Genomic DNA, 17,500 nt, shown 5'->3' on the forward strand with positions numbered 1-17,500 from the left:
GCCGTTAAAAGGGCTCCGCGTTCGGAGATGTTCCCAATTTAGTCAATGTGCCATTTAATTCCTCCCCAAAACACACATATCTGTGTTGTCACACTGCTGTCGTGTCCTACTGACTCACCTGCCAGTGAGGAGCCCCCACCGGGAGGACGTAGAGCCTTCGCCCTACTCCTCCCACCCAACACTCCCCGCTTGACAGGTGCCATCCCCAGCCCATAGTAATACATTAAGTAAAAGTATCAATACCACAGTGTAGAAAATACTCTTTTACTAAAGTCTAAAGTCTGTTGTTCAAAATGGACTTGAGCAAAAGTACAAAAGTACTCTTAATTATGAATGAATGTCCCTTTTCACACAAGTTTCCAATTGTACCAAACATGCTATGAAAATACAGGCTCACTGTTAGGATTTACATAATTTGGTAGACATGGCAGATGCGCCATTTGAGAACATCAGTAGATTGTCAGACGTCAGTACATGTGGTACATGTTATTGTCAGTGAGAAAGGAGTGCATTTTCCAAGGTCAAGGTGTTGTTACATAAATGCTATTCAGACTCTCTTTTGCTACTGAAAAGAAGTGTCTTTTCAGTATCAAAAGAGTAAGCCAGGCTTATCGTTGAAGAGAACCTGAGGAAAACGCATGCATTTACAGAAAGCAATCAGGATCAGGAAAAAAGCCCAAAGAGTTGGAACGGCACATGTGTAGGTCTTAAAGGAGACATCCAGACCAAAACACATATAGGGTTAAATCTGCCTTTTATCATACCCCTTCATACCTGCTTTAGTCGATTTTTTTCATAGCTCACAGGCACCCTTCCTTGTCAAACAGACCCCTCCCTCCCCTCCCTTTCTAGCCTCTCCTCTCCCTGCTCTGGTGCAGAGCAGAAGCCGTTTGACAAGTAAGGGTGCCTGTGAGGTCAAAACAGTGGTTTGGTTGGTCTCAGGACGTTGTGTAAACACAATCCAATCAAAAAATACTAACTTTGAAGCTAAATAAATAACCGCACTAGCCTAAGGACAATCCACTGTGTTAGTTATGAGAGAGCCCGCGAAATCTAGCAACAGGGACAGCCGAAATCTAGCAACAGGGGCAGCTATGAAAAAATCGACTAAAGCAGGTATGAAGGGGTATGATAAAAGGCAGATTTAACCCTATATGTGTTTTGGTCTGGATGTCTCCTTTAACTCATTTAGACCTGGCTAAGGATAATCTGTGTCAATTTAGATTTTAACCACATTAACCGTTATTTATTATTATTACTAGCTAAGAACGTAGGCAAAGGTCTGAGCTATCTGCGTGCGAAATTTGGAGTCTGTAGAACCAACCATGAGCTGTCAGGGCTCTTTCGTGCGATTGGCCCAATTCGGCCTCGGCTTCAATTAGTAGTCAGGATTATTATTAGCTATTCAAAAATAGCAGATACACAAGCTCATAGGCACAATTACATACAAAGTTATTTCACTGATTGCACAGATGAGACATCGCGGTGCGACCAGGGTGTGGCGCGAACGATCCAAACGTGCAGCGCGAATGGGCGCTTCAGTATCTCCGCCCCAGATGGAAAAATCCAACTGAAGCGACCTTCGCTCCCCCCCCCCACTCCACCCATCATGTCCTGACAGCCAATCAGCATTGATGTTGTCCAGAGACACCGAAATGTTTTGGCTGTTTGGTTTTGCGACTCCCTTTTTTTCCGGGTGTTTGGCCTTGATTCCATAATTGGACATAATTGTTTTCCATCGCTGAGCAGCGCGAACAAAGTGAAGCACTACAAAACAATATATATCTTCAGGTTTGAATGAAGCTATGTCTTTGTTTCTAGTCGCTTCAATCGTTTCTCTTTGGTCGCGCTGGTCAGCGTTGGAAAAAGAAAACATGTCAAGGCGAAACACCTCGAAAAAAAGTCCCAAAACCAAACACTCCAAAACTTTCCGCATCTCCGGAAAACATCAACGCTGATTGGCTGTCAGGACGCGATATGGAGTCGGGGGGGGGGGGGGGGGGGGGGGGGGGGGGGAGTGAAGGTCGCTTCACTTGGTATTTTCCAACCGGGGCGAAGATACCGAAGCGACCACTCACACCGTTCGCGCCACCCCGTTCTGATTGCTCACATTGCTTTTAATGGATTCCATGAATCCAGAGCTATAATAAGAGTAGTGCTGGGTTGGTATGGAAACACGGCCTGGTACAAACACACTGTTTTCAAACTGATCATGCTTGTAGTGGGGATACGATATGATACGTTTATGATGGAAAACATGCTATTATTGCAGACTGGTGGTGATTTCATGTTCACTATTGGTTTTTAAACTGGTCACTGGGCAACCGTGGAAGCAGATTGATTAAAAGGTTACGACTGGATGGTGTGGTTAAAATGATTAGTTGTGTTGTGAGCAATGATTTTGGATACGTTGACTGTGCAGAAGTACATCAGAGGTCCTCAAACACTTCAGGTGAAGGAGCCCTAAATTGATTATGTATTTGGCTGCCGAACCTTCATCTGAAAATATGTTGTGCCATGGACCCCCATGCCATTGTGTAAAAAAATTAAAAATAAAATAATAATAATATAAAAAATAAATCATCAAATCAAGATTGCTTGTATCGTGCGCTTGTCGACTGGCTATTTTTAAATAGACGAAGTATGAAATGGGTTTTAAATCGGTTAATAATAACAGAAAACTGAAAAGACACTAGTATAGTATAGAGCCCTGAGGGACTCCTCTCAACCATATGGGGTTTAAGTGGTTAACTAATCTAGCCGGAGGACCCCCAAGGAGTCCCACGGAACCCGGTTTGAGTTGCACTTTCACTCCATTGTTACTATAGCATTACAGCACAATTAGTATTATTGAGCAATCTCATTATTGTCAGGAAAACACTTGACTTCCAAGTCAAACAACTTGAATTATGAACAGTCACCCTCTGTTTCTGCTCCATGTGATGTTTTTACTATATAGTTTATCAGTGCAAACAGCCCCACAACTTGTGTGTGCGTGCGTGCGTGCGTGTGTATACCACTATACCTGTGAGGACCAAATGGACCGACATGTGTGGCCGAATTTGAGTAAATGACATTTGTCTGGTCCTCACAAGACTAATGCTGGTTGCACACTGCTGCTGCGTTTTTTTTCTCTGCGAAATGCGTTTTTCAGGGCAAGGAGAGAGAGAGAGAGAGAGATAGAGAGAGCAAGGGACCCAGTGGTTCGAAAATAAATACGAAACGGGCGGCAGTGTGCAAACGTGATTGACATAAACGTGAGGTTGATTTCTTTAATTACGTGCTCCAAAATTTGCCCCTATATTCGGCCGAAAAAACGCAACAGTGTGCAACGACCTCAATGGTTGCTTTATGGTTTAAAAAGAGGGGTTTAGTGTTCAGACATATAGAGCTTGACCTACCTGACCTACCTGACCTGGTGGAGACCCGAGCTGGTCAACCGCTGTCCTAAAATGTTGATGTCCTTGCAAGTATAGTGATACAATCCTCTGTGTGTGTGTGTATTTGTGCGTGTGTGCGCTGTGAGCGTGCGTGCGTGTGTGTGCGTGCATGTGTGTGTGTGTGTGTGCTTGACTGCGTGACTTTGCGGAGGCAGGGCGTGTCCTGGTGGCTTTCCTGCTGTTGTTTTACTGCTCATGTTGTTTAAGGAAATTGGTAGTGACGGAGCTCACACACACACACACACACACACACACACACACACACACACGCGTGCAACTCTCTTCCTCTCCTCTCCTCCCCTGGACACACATTTGGGTGCGTCTTTTTCGAGTGCAAAAAAACTGCAGATCGACAAGCTCGCCGCAGGCGTAACAGACAGTGCAGCAGAGCTGTGAGCTTATGTAGAGTTGCTGCTTTGGTCGATACGACAGAGTACATGTAATGTTGAAGCATGAGTCCTCTAACCCTGATGATTCCTTTCTTTTGCTGTACAAGTAACAACGGTTCCCAAACTCTTTCGTGCCAAAGCACCCCCAGATTGATGTGTATTTGGACACAGAGCCCCATCTGTGTCAGGGACCCCCAACTCCCCCCCAACTCCTCCCCCCCCCCAGAAGAGAAGATTTATGTAAAAAAAATATATATAAATATCGTCACTGTCTGGCCAGAACCTCTTAACTCCATTTTTTAGGTTTTTGATTTTTTTGGCATAAATCAGGGCTATTGAACACCCTTTACATCGGAGTGTTGGTTAAAATAATATTGAACCAATGGAAAGTAGTCAAAAGTGCGTGGGACAAAACCTCCTAACTCCACACTTTCTGCCAAACCAGCTAACTCCACCCGATTGGCCCTCTCTTTTTTTCATAAATATGTGCTATTGAACACCCTTTACGTCTGTGTGTTGGTTAAAATAATATTGAACCAATGAAAAGTAGTAAAAAGCCCTTCGGTCAAAACCTCCTAACTCCACTTGAGCTCATTTTCCCAAAAAAATGAGCATTTTGGAGTTGAGAGGTTTCGGCCCGACAGCATATATATATATATATATATATATATATATATACAGGTATAATATATATATATATATACACACTGTATATATACAACCTATCAGCGCTGCACAAAGTGACTTGGTGAGAGCTTGTAGATCTGCTATTTTTGAATATCCACCATATAAATGTATAAAGTGGTTAAAATTATTGTGACTCTGGAAACCCCCTCCCCAAGGACTCCTGGGGGTCCCCGGAACCCACTTTGAGAAACCAATGTTGTACACACAGTGCTCATACAGCCGTCTGTGTACCAATATTTGACCTTCCACCTCTGCCCTGACCTGTGTGGACCGTCCATCTATACAGGCTAATCAACAGAACAATGTTCTCCCCCGGCAAACATTGATTTTGATTGTGCGGCACTGTTGGAAGGTCATTATTGACCCAACTACTAAGAGCTTGGGTCTATAGGAGCATACTGTACAGATGTGCCATTTCAAAACTTCACATGCACATCCTGCCATTGGCAATACAGTAGATTTTCAGGGGCTTTGCAGAACTATATACTAACTTATATATTATTCGCCCCCTCTATTGATGCACCTTCTCTTTATTGGTACTGTACTGCTCTTTTTTTCCCTCTTATCTATCTTTTTTCTTACTTCTCTGTAACTTTGTAAATAACTGTATACTGCTATGCTACAACTGGACAACTGGATTTAAATCTACCAGTGAAGGTGGATTCTGCTTTTCAATGGGAATGGAGTGGTTTCTTGCCATTTGTGAGTTTCTGCAAAACACGCTCCATTCTCCATTAAAAAATAGAAAGGCAAAACAGGGAAAGAAACCTATGGAAAAAATGCATTTGCAGGACATTTTCAGGAAAGGAGCAGTAAATACCGAGAGTTGCAACGGCACATCTGTACAGAGTTTGTTTTATGTTTTTATTATTTTTTTACGGAGCCTTTCAGAATGCACGTGCACACACCAGTGTTTTCCATAAGACTCCGTTTTGAGATTGCAGTCCTCTGAACTTTAGCTTCCAGGGCCATTAATTAGCTGGAGTATTTATTTCCTGTTTCTGGCTGCATGGGGCTTCCCAACCACCACAGCAACAAGCAGTTTCAGCCAAAAAATATAAAACGCCAGATACTGCAGAGGCGGATGAGCCTCTGCAGTTGATTGGAGCGACGTGTAACAACTTGTTAGCCGGATGTCCGGGATAAACGGAGGGATCGCTGCCAGTCAAAGTGACTACTGGCCAATCACAGCGCGTCTTTTCCGGAATGTGTGACGCGCGTGGAAGCGATGCAGGCGGAAGCGATGCAGATTCTCCTGTTCTGCGATGCATACTGTATGCCCCAGAGCCGATAGAGGCGTCTACCTTTCTATGTCTATGGTGTCAGCGGGGTACTTAAGTTCCTCCCTTCATGTCATGTTCATGTCATGTTACTCCAGGAAAAGTGGCGTCAAAATGGCAAAAAATAAATGGATTCATGCGGGGGCGTCGGGTAGCCACGTAGTTATAACCAGTGGTGTAAAGTAACTAAGTACATTTACTTAAAGGAGCTATAGTCAACTTTTTCATTGTAGGGCCGACACTTTGTTTACATCCTAGTCTATAGACTAGAATGTAAAAAAAGTGTCGGTCTGACAATGGCCAAAATGATTATTTTATCATTATTTTACGCTTTTTGTGGTCATTTTTGAACAGAAACACATATATGAAGCTTATTTTTTTATAAAATATTTTCGAAACATTATTTTTATTTTAGCATCCGTTTTTTCAAGAAAAAGTTGACTATAGCTCCTTTAAGTACAATTTTGAAATATTTGTACTTTACTTGAATATTTCCAATTTCCAATACTTTTACTTCTACTCATCTATATACGTCTAGGATCCAAATATTGTACTTTTACTCCACTACAATTATTTAAAAACTTTAGTTACTAGCTCTAAAATGACAAATTAAACATCGGCCAAATTGTCAAATATTAGAAGCGACATTGTGAAAACTCTTAGTGCTCGTAGGGTGGAGGGGTCCCCAGGGTGGGGGGGGGGGGGTTCCCCAGTTAAAATATGATTATTTTGGGGGTCGCAGCCTGAAAAAGGTTGAGAACCATTGCCTTACAGCCCCTTGGTTTAGCACATACTGTCCTGTAGGCTTTGATGCCTTTCAGCAGGCTCCAGGTTTGATCCCAGAGCCCGGCTGCACGTCACTCCTCATACTGTCTCCCAGTTTCCTGTCTCTCTCCACCGTACTGACAATAAAGAAATAATGATAAAATGTGACGGAGGACCGTCGCAGAAACGTTCCCGGATGCCTTCAGCCTTCATACTCTAAGTAAGCTCTGTTGCCACGGTGATGTAGAATAGATTAGAATCAGAATCAGCTTTATTTTGTCTCAGGTTTACAGAAGTGAAAAAGAAAAGGGGTGAAATAATGTTTTTCATATTTCCATAGAAGAAAAAGAAAGGGAAGAAGAGTAGGAAGGGGGAGGGGGAGCAAGGGGGGAAAGAGATCAATCAGAGAAAACAAACCAAATATCTACATATTTACACCTGGGATAAGATATAAAGGCTTTCGGGGGAGTTACATCTCAATCTGTCCCCCTTTTGACTTCCAGTATCTTCTAGAGCAGGGGTAGGCAACCTTAGGCACGGGTGCCAACATGTTGGCACAGGGGAGGGTGATCACTGGCACAAGTTTTATTTTAAAATCAAAACGTGGTCAATTCATCCTTTGTCAAGTCCCGCCTGTTGTCCCACCCCTCTTCACAACCATTGGTTGCTGTGTCTTGGTGGGACATTCGGTGGGACACTCCATCCACTACCATTTTAATTCAGTTGCTTCGTATTGTAATTCTGTGTATTCAATTTTAATTTCAAACTTGGTTTCAGTAAAATGGAGCTGCTCAGTGGCAGTATAGTGACTCAGCATGTTTTTTTTTCAAAAATGATGTTTTAGCAAATTCAACATAAAAAAGGCGGAACCAGGGCGGGACAAGGCAGATAGAGCCTGCTGGTTGGTCAGTCAGGGACCAACCAGAAGGCTAACAAAGGGTGAATTGAATTAAGTCACCTACTGTAAGTTGCAGCAAATTACATCCTTAGATTCAGATTTCTTTATTCAGATTTCTTTATTAACCATTGTGTAATACACATAGGAATTTGCTTTGGCATACTACATTTTTACGTAGTCACCACAGCTGCCATGGACGGCACATAATTCCACATTCATTAAAACTCTGAACATTGAATTTTCAAAATTTTTGCCTCCTCCTCCTGCCTCCACATTATTTGACAATTTGGCCAGTTTATTATATATATATATTTTTGTATTACTTTTGATGCAGTAATGGTCTTCTTTCTTTCTTTCTTTCTTTCTTTCTTTCTTTCTTTCTTTCTTTCTTTCTTTCTCCCCAATCATGTGGGGACCCCAGGCTCAGCCCCTATAGGAGCCACGTCGTTAAGAAACCTGATGAGCCTGTGAGTTACGCTCCATCCACTGCAATGTGATATCACTCTTTTAATTCTTCCCACGTTCTTTCTCCTCACTGTATTATTAATCCCATATCTTCATGACTCCATGAAGCTGTGTGTATCTCCCTCCCCTGCAGAAACCAGGCCTGCGATCTAATCTATCACTATGGATTAGAAAAAGTTAATTAACTCTAAAGGTTGCGATACAATAGCAGTGTTAAGGGTTCACCAGCTCTTCTTAACCTATCAGATGGGTATTGATGATAGAGGGTTGATACGATAGACTCCTGGTCTCAATTCAATTCAATTTAAAGGGCTTTATTGGCATGAGAAAACATATTCGTTTACATTGCCAAAGCAGAAGATGTTGTACACAATACACAATATGTTGTACACAATACACAATACAATACAATCAAAACAAAATATGTACGTGTAAGGAAGGAGTGAAACAGTTTTCATGTATCAAGGTTACATTTAGACCAGTGGTTCTCAAACTTTGACATTTGATGGTCTCCACTTAACTTTGACAGTGTACACTGTCAAAGTTACAAACTTGTAAGGGTCAATTCAGACCCCCATAAAGGAACCTAGAGAGTCCCCGAAATACACTTTGAGACCCACTGATGTAGACAGTGCAGGGATGTACGAAATGATTAGTAGTCTTTAAGGTGGTTGTGTTTGCACATATTTTTGTCTCACTCACTGTGTTACCAACCACTTACTGCTTCCAAGACAATGCGGTGGTAAGGCGGCGGTACCCGTTTTTGGGTGCACAGTCTCTTTGTAATTCTCTGTTTCTTTTTCTATTACATTTTACTACTTTTACTCAAAAAAGGCCATGGCATATTTAGTCTGGCACCAACTCAGTTGTGATTGGATTTCACTCCCTCCGAAGTAGTGAGGGACCAATCAGGGCCCAGTGTGCAAATGTGGGGTGGGTTTATCACCAGAGGCATTTTTTTTTTATTCTTATGATTTGTAACCTGGAAATGCAGACGTTCCATACAGACGTGCTGTTTATCGACACAGTTTTCTAGAGAAAACCGATACATAAAATGTCAGACCCCCGAAAACAAGAAAGTGCAACAGCTTCACTTGTCTATCTGTGTGTCACCGCCACCTAGCGACATGGCATCCACATTACATTACAGCGTTTGCAATGACTGATGCGTTTCCATGTGAACGCAGAATAACAAGTGAGAACGCGAAACGAAATGTTGACGTTTTCTCTAGAGACTGTTGTCGACTAATCGTGGCCAGAGATTCCAGACTAATATCTATGCAGTGATGTTTGTTTGGCCGTGCTATGCTAGGCCAACGTATAAATATGGATAAAGTGGTTAAAACGATTGTGACGCTACATTAACCACTTTTGCGGGTCCCCGGACCACACTTCCAGAATCAATGCCTAAGAGTCATTGCAGGGGGGCTGCCAACTTATAGTTTTTCATTTTATTTTATCCAGCAATTTATTTTAATGATGTTGGTTTGGTTTTAATGAATGGTAGGGAAGCTGAGAGGGAGGTATTGGAGGAGCACTTGCAACCTTGTAAATTAGTATTATTATCTGCAACCTCTGTATATTTTGTACATATCTCTACCATCTTTCCACTTTCTAAATTGCCTCTTAGGAAAACCAGAGACAAGACAGATGCTTTTAAAACAAAAAACATAAAAAACACAGGGGCGGCATAGCTCAGGGGTAGAGAAACCGTTATTAGAGCACGAAGGGTTCCCAGTTCGATAAAAGCGCTATATAAATGCACCATTTACCATTTAAACACACGTAAATGCAGTACTTTTGTCTCCTTTCTTCCTCATCTTTGCTCTTTATAAAATGTCCCCTCAGTGACTGAACTTTTCACTCTTTGATGGAAGGTTGCTGCAGGACAGAATTGCAAAACAAAGGCGAGAAAGAAAGCACACTGGTATATTCCGGAGGTGCAGAAGACGAATATTTGAAATGAACAATCAAGAAGGAGAGAGTAAAGAGGGATTTAAAGAACAAAGTATTCACACACAACTCGTAGCCACGATGCAAAGTGAGTTTCATTCAACAAATACCAACGTTTCAATCTCCTTCAGCCTATACGTAAATATACCCTGCAGATGATGATTAGGTGAAACGTTGTGTTGAATGGAACTATACATGTTGCGTCGTGGCCACGAGTTGTGAGAATACTTTGTAGTTTGTACTCTTTGAAACAAGTCAGAATTAAAGCATGAATGTCAGTTCCCTGGGCACAGTACATGCTGCTGGCCTGGAGATTAACTTTTAACTTGACCGTTTTACCGCAATGGTGGTAAATACGCAAGTATAAAATGTTCACATTTTACACAGTACATTTTATTGTTAATACAATAGCAATGGTATTGTTGTAGCGAAAACATTTCCCACAAAGAAATGTCAAAGTAGGGGAAATTGTCAAAAGCAGTTAAAAAAGCCGATCTGCAAGATTTGGTCTGCTATTTTCACCGTATTTGAAATAGGACTTAGTTCAAGTCACAAGGCCCTTCCACCGGTGCCTTGCCCCTTATCCCTAAACTTTTTTTTGCCATTTTTTACTTTTGTGAAAAACATTTTTAAATAGTGAAATGGCTATTTGAAGTATTAAAAAATGAATTAAATAGGTGCTATCAAAACCTCCACCGGCTGTCAGTCAGTCAGTCTGTCAGTCTGTCTGTCTGTCCGTCCGTCACATGTCACACGTCACGTCACACTTTTGCCCTACTCGTATCTCCGCCACCGTTGCCCCTATCCATGCCAAACTTTGCACACACACTCCTTGGCTGCCAAACCAAAACCTCCACCCCTCATTTCTCACATGGATCCTTGCAAAACACATTTTTGGACACTGTTCCTACAGATTTTGCCCTAAAATCACGCAAAGCGGTACACAGTATCTCTAAAGTCATATCATCAACACGGATCTGTCCCATTTCCCATATTCCCTCCTGATTGGCTACCATTGCCTTCTAAAGTTTGTGTATGCGACCTGGCGGTCTTATCTCCCGATTTAGTCTTACTGGTAATTATTTTAAACAGTAAGACTCCCTAATCGTGTGCAAAGTTTGGCATGGATCGGGGCAACGGTGGCGGAGATATGAGTAGGGCAAAAGTGTGACGTGACGTGTGGTGGACAGACAGACAGACTGACAGACTGACTGACAGCTGGTGGAGGTTTTGATAGACCTGACGGTCGCAATCACTTTTTCCATTCGCTTGTGATGTTGGCTATTAACAAAATAGCATGAGCTCACAGCACGTCACGAGCTAAGTACATTCTGTAATTTTTTTCGAATATTTGGAAAATATCGAAGATGTTTTGAAAATCGCAAATAATTTTGAGCTTCCATATCCATCGTAAGAGGACTTTTAACTTCTCATTTCAGCCGACAAAACCGCATATAGTTACACACTGCATTTATCACTGAGAGAGAGTACAATTGGACCCTGCCAGGGTCCGCAAGGTTAGCTGAGAGTCATGTTTACCTAAATATCAGGTCTGTGTGTTGCGTGTGTGTGTGGATGCTGTTAATATGGATCCACCATTATGTAGATTAGCCCTATCCCCCTGAGTGCAGCCTCACCATTTAGAGCTTTCAATCACCTTGCTTTATGGGAGTCAAGACGTGCACGTCCGCACGCACACACACACACACATGCGCAGTTGCGCACACACATACACATGGACAGACAATAACATATTGTACAGCCACACTTTCAATCACTCAATGCTTTATTGGAGTCAAATATAAACACACGCACACTCACGCACACGCACACGCACACACACACACACACACACACACACACACACACACACACACACACACACACACACACAGACACACACACACACACACACACACACACACGTTTAGAGGAAGGTAATTAACTAACCAGGGAGCCGGAATCTGATGAGGATACAGACAATAACCTTGGACAGGCGTGTGTGTGTGTGTGTGTGTGTGTGTGTGTGTGTGTGTGTGTGTGTGTGTGTGTGTGTGTGTGTGAGAGAGAGAGAGAGAGAATGAATGAATGAATTAGTTTCTTTGTTAGTGATTTGTGTGTGTTAATTGCATCTGAGCAGCAGTAACATCTCTGTTTTCAACAATAAACTGCGATCAATACTCTATCCAGATGAAAGGCCTGACAGAGGTGTGTGCTGTGCGCTATTGCTATTGTGTGTGTGTGTGTGTGTGTGTGTGTGTGTGTGTGTGTGTGTGTGTGTGTGTGTGTGTGTGTGTGTGTGTGTGTGTGTGTGTGTGTGTGTGTGTGTGTGTGTGTGTGTGTGTGTGTGTGTGTGTGTGTGTGTGTGTGTCAGCGAGCGAGAGAGCCAAGAGCGTGAGCCAATCTAAAAGCTGATTTCAGCCTAGTTCTGTGTAGAGATGGAATAATTTCCAAGGGAATCTTCACTTGTGGGTGTACTGTATGTCTTTCTTTCAGAGATAAATTAGGAGTTTGTCTGAGGGCATGTGTGGTGCGAAAGCTATTTGATGAAGAAATGATATGAAAATTGACAGCGAGTATTTTGCATGAAATTATGGTTGATGCCAAAACATTTATTTGCAATGAAATATCAACCTTGTTTGTAATGAAAAAATGTGCTGCTACTTTATCGCTGTGTGATGTGATGCGTGTAAGTAAAACAAACACATAAGCAACAACTGATACGTAACGTAGCTGCGAGGTTAGTTCAGGCAGAATATATACAATATATACACACATGCACATTACTATGTGGGTGTATTGTTATGCAAGACCAATACGTCATGGTTGGGCGGGATATTTTAGCTCACCTAAGTCTGTGTTCATCCTGCGTTCCTCTGCGTATGCGTCCCTGGCTTGTAATATGCTGTTTGCTCCCACCGCCACCCCAGCACTGCCAGCGGGCTCTGCTATTAGTTCTGTTGCCCATTAAGGGTTCTTATTGTATATCTGCCTGCTCTTAACTCATGGGATGCCCACGAGGTGTCTACACGACAATCTCTTTGATGTCGCTGGAGGCCCACGACGTTTTGACGTGTTTACTGTATTTACAGTACTAGAAGCTGGGCCGCCCTTCGGGCGGCCCAGCGTCTAGTCGGCGACCTGGCCAACTCGGAACAATGTAAATAGGGAATGAATGCCCCGCCCTTTAATGCAAACCCCATTATACCTGTTTTCATAGGACCCGTTTTGACCATCTGTCTGCCTGTGTCCATTTATGCCCATATATGGAGATATCTGTATCTGTCTGTCTGTCTGTCGGCGTCCATTTTATGTCCATATATGGAGATCACTGCAGTTATAGTTCTGGGTCCATTTTATGCCCATATATGGAGTATCTGTCTGTGCCTCCAACTGTGTTGCAGACACAGTGCCGGTTCCCCCTTTAATGCAAACCTCATTATACCTGTTGTCATAGGACCCGTTTTGAACATCTGTTTGCCTGTGTCCATTTATGCCCATATATGGAGATATCTGTATCTGTCTGTCTGCGTCCATTTTATGCCCATATATGGAGATCTTTGACCATCTGTTTGCCTCTGTCCATTTATGTCCATATATGGAGATATCTGTATCTGTCTGTCTGCAATCCATTTTATGCCCATATATGGGGGCATTCATTTTATGCCCATATATGGAGAACGCGCGTGCCCGTGGGACGAACGGTTCTCGAGATACGCGGATTACATACATACATACACACTCACAGAGATTTTTTGTTGACTCATGTGGCGTACGTGATGTCAGAGCCTTTTATGAAGTGATGTCACAATGAGTCAGAGCTTTCGCCGATTTCCTCCGGAACAGCCTGATGTCAACAATCAACCCCGCATAAGGAGATTCCGAACGTTTTGCGCCGGTTCGGGAAAACCGCGCGTCGGGTCGGGTCGAGACCCGGCACTGCACTCCGTGCCGCGGCGGGGAACGCGCGTGCCGAATCTGAAGCCAGTGGGACGAACGGTTCTCGAGATACGCGGATTACAGACACACAGACACACAGACGGACAGACAGACACACACGCAGAGACTTCTCGCATTTATAGATAGATTAACTTTAAATATCACCGTTAGGTTGGGGCTACGCATGGATGTAGCCCATTAGCCGCTAGTCGCTTCGAGTCGACGCTGAGAGCATCGCGCGGCCGTTTTTCTCCATATACTCCAATGCATTTCCCCATCTTTAACGCCCTTTATCTCTGATGTTTGTTTTATGGCTAAAACTGTGGCGGGGTGCGTCAAAATGTCCAAATTTTGATCGGCAATGAACAGTTATGATCAACACTGGTCCATACAGAAAGTTACACAACAACATCCTGTCTGCGCTCATGTGACCAAGTGACGTCATGACGCATGCATTGACGCAGCAGGGCCGGATTCAATACAATGGTGGTGGGCCTGGGCAGCGAGAGGGGATAAATGGGGCTCAATCCAGGGGCACCCGATGTGTTAATGGTTAATGATGTTTGTCTAATCGTGCTGAGCAGGGAGAGGATAAAGTATATCTACACTTGTATTTGCATTCTATTATAATATATTGGTTCATCCTATTCACCTTTTATAATATATTGGGTCATTCTATTCATGAGATATCTGACTGAAATACAGATACATATTTATTCTGTTGAATTAAAGGGAAATTAGGTAACTTTAAGTGACACATTGAGTGGGCCATACAAGTGTCAAACTTGTTCTGTACTCGTTAGTGATCTCTCTAAATAAATTAAAGCATCAAAGACAGCTACCTGTTTGACACGTGTCACAGAGGGGAGGGGGGAGGGAGGAGTGTGTTAGTATACACACAGACTTGCCTATAGTTTCCCTTTAATCACACGAAAAAACAGAGTGAAAAATGGACCTTCTATCCTTAGTTGATCTCAAGCACTTTAAAGGAGCTATAGTCAACTTTTTCTTGAAAAACGGATGCTAAAATAAAATTAATGTTTCGAAAATATTGTATAAAAATAATAAGCTTCATATATGTGTTTCTATTCAAAAATTACCACAAAAAGCGTAAAATAATTATAAAATAATTATTTTGGCCATTGTCAGACCGACACTTTGTTTATATTCTAGTCTATAGACTAGGATTTAAACAATGTGTCGGCCCTACAATGAAAAGTTGACTATAGCTCCTTTAATGTCTTCTCTTGGCATTACAGTTTGTCTAATGGACCACTTATTACCCTGTCGTTGGTTGACTAGAGTTCGTGCCATTTACTCTGGAGAAGAGCGTCTGCTTAAATGCGTTTTAGCTGAAATTGCCATTGAAGCGTTTTGCCTTGGAACATAAATTGACCCGCTTTGTTCGACATCTGAAGCGTTTAGTTGGAGATCATATGAAGTGCACTTTCAATTTCAAACGTGGGTGAAATTACTTGTCGTAACAAGGTCCCATCATTTGTACTGTGGTTTCCAAGAAAGGGAAATAGAATGGAGATAACATAATGTCAATGGGAAAGCAGGTGAGAAATATCGAATGTTTCTTTCCACAATATGTTTTGGTCTTTAAAGGAGTAGTTCACCAACAAAATGACTATTTCCTATCGATTACTCACCCCATGGAGACTTGAGTCAATAATATGTTTTTTGTTTTTGTCACATTCCTAATCCAATAATTTGACGAGACTCATTGTAGGCCCATTGATTCCGGATGGAGACCCAAATGCATTTGGGTCTCCATCCGGGGGTACATTTATTACTCAAATTATTGGCTTAGGAATGCAACAAAAACAAAACATTATTGAACTCAAGTGTCCATGGGGTGAGTAATCAATAGAAAAAATGTAATTTGGGGGTGAACTACTCCTTTAAGATATGTGCTGTAGAGTATGTATGAGTTTTATTCTGCTGATGCTGTGGTGTTCCTGGATCAAAGAGGACGTTGTAGAATTATATCAACAATGTCGAGCAGAAACCTTGTATCTACTATACTGTATAAGTTTCAAATGTGTATGTTTTTTCTGTAAAACAAAGCCCTGCTTCGTCACACAAGACTGTGTCTGGGGATGCCTTTCTTAAGCCCCACTGGACTGTACTTCACCATATGACAGAGTTGGACGCCAAAAATAGCAGATCTCTCTGGGGGCACGGTGGCACAGTGGTTAGCGCTGTCGCCTCACATCAGCTAGAAGGTCCTGGGTTCGATTCCCGCCAGGGGGGGGGCGCTGTGGGCGTGTTCCTCCCTCCGCATCATCAGCGCAGGGCCATTCTGTGTGGAGTTTGGATGTTCTCCCCGTGTCTCCTAGGATAGATACCCTCACAAAAACATGCAGTAATCCTTGTCTCTATAATGCCTCCCCCTGGCCAGCCGGGGCGCCTGATGGAGGGGAAAGGAACTGGTTGGAATAACGTGTTCCTTCCACGCGCCAAACCGGGGAAATCCCCACTGTCAGGTGAAAAGAAGCAACTTGGACTCCTCATGCATAGAAGGAAGCATGAGGTCAGTCCGTTGTCTCCCCAGGCGCGGCAGAGGGAGAGCAGAGCCCAGGATTACATAGGCATTTGGCACTGGGTGAAAATGGGTTACAAAATCGTGGGATAAAAATTATAGAAAAAAAATAGCAGATCTGCAAGCTCGCTGCTATCTTCCAGCATAGGACGTGTCGCACAGTAAAGTATATATTCAAACAAAAGTCCTATCTGATTACATTAAACAACGTTAAACTCACTTTGCCACTCGATTTGCCATTCACTTTATGCATGTGCAGACTTATAATAACTACCAAATCCACACATCCCCAATCAAATTAGTTCTGAACAACATAATAAATACGTGCATAGTATCACAAATAACATTGTGACAAACGTTTGTCTGATGCTTGTCTGAAATAAATGTATGAACAATTATTAGTTACACAGTGTGGTTATTAGAAAATGTCTTTTCTTTCTAAGGAAACCATAATTGTTTGGCTGCATTCATTGTCATGTCCATGGACACAGTGAATAAATGAGCCTTCATAGACTGCGCAACCATTTAATTATGTCATATTGACTCATTTCTGGTTCTCATTTAGAAAACATGCCATCCCTACTTTGGGTACGCGATTGTAGGCCAAAAATGAATATAATGTGTCCCACTGTGACGTGTTGTGAGCTTGTACATTGCCATTATACTCTTTTCGCCACCATCACATGACTAAGGAACTGGTTAAAGGATGGCATAATTTCATACTTGGAAAAAAATATATATATTTACATACATTCATCTAAAGTATACATGATTTGAACATGCACAGTAGATCATTATCAGACTTAAAATGACCCTTCAATTTCTTGTTAAAGGACAACTTTGTTTTTTTACAACAAGGGTTCACATTTTAGATTGTAATTAGAGAAAAGAAGAAGTGAGTGTTAAAATGTTTTCTTTTGCTCATCGCTGTCAGGCAGAAACCTTGTATCTCCAAGTTTCAAATTTGTACATTTCGCAAAGCAAAGCCCTGCTTCATCATACTAGGCTGACACACAAAAGTGTGTTTAAATCATTTTTAAAATGGTTTTGGACATACAAGGTTTCCACCCGACAATGACGAAATATAACTCATGTAATTGGCCCACTGGCTTGTCACTTGTCATGATCTGAAATGG

The 17,500-nt window shown here is 42.3% G+C and overlaps 1 protein-coding gene across 1 annotated transcript in view; it reads left to right on the forward strand.

The window, feature by feature from the left end:
• Positions 1-17,500, forward strand: part of pde2a (phosphodiesterase 2A) — a gene marked incomplete at both ends in the record, with an annotated part of 381,434 nt that overhangs the window by 102,573 nt on the left and 261,361 nt on the right. The gene's annotated exons all lie outside the window — the stretch shown is intronic.

This window comes from Nannobrachium achirus (assembly GCF_963921795.1).
Source record: "Nannobrachium achirus genome assembly, chromosome: 8".
NCBI classification, from domain to species: Eukaryota; Metazoa; Chordata; class Actinopteri; order Myctophiformes; family Myctophidae; genus Nannobrachium; species Nannobrachium achirus.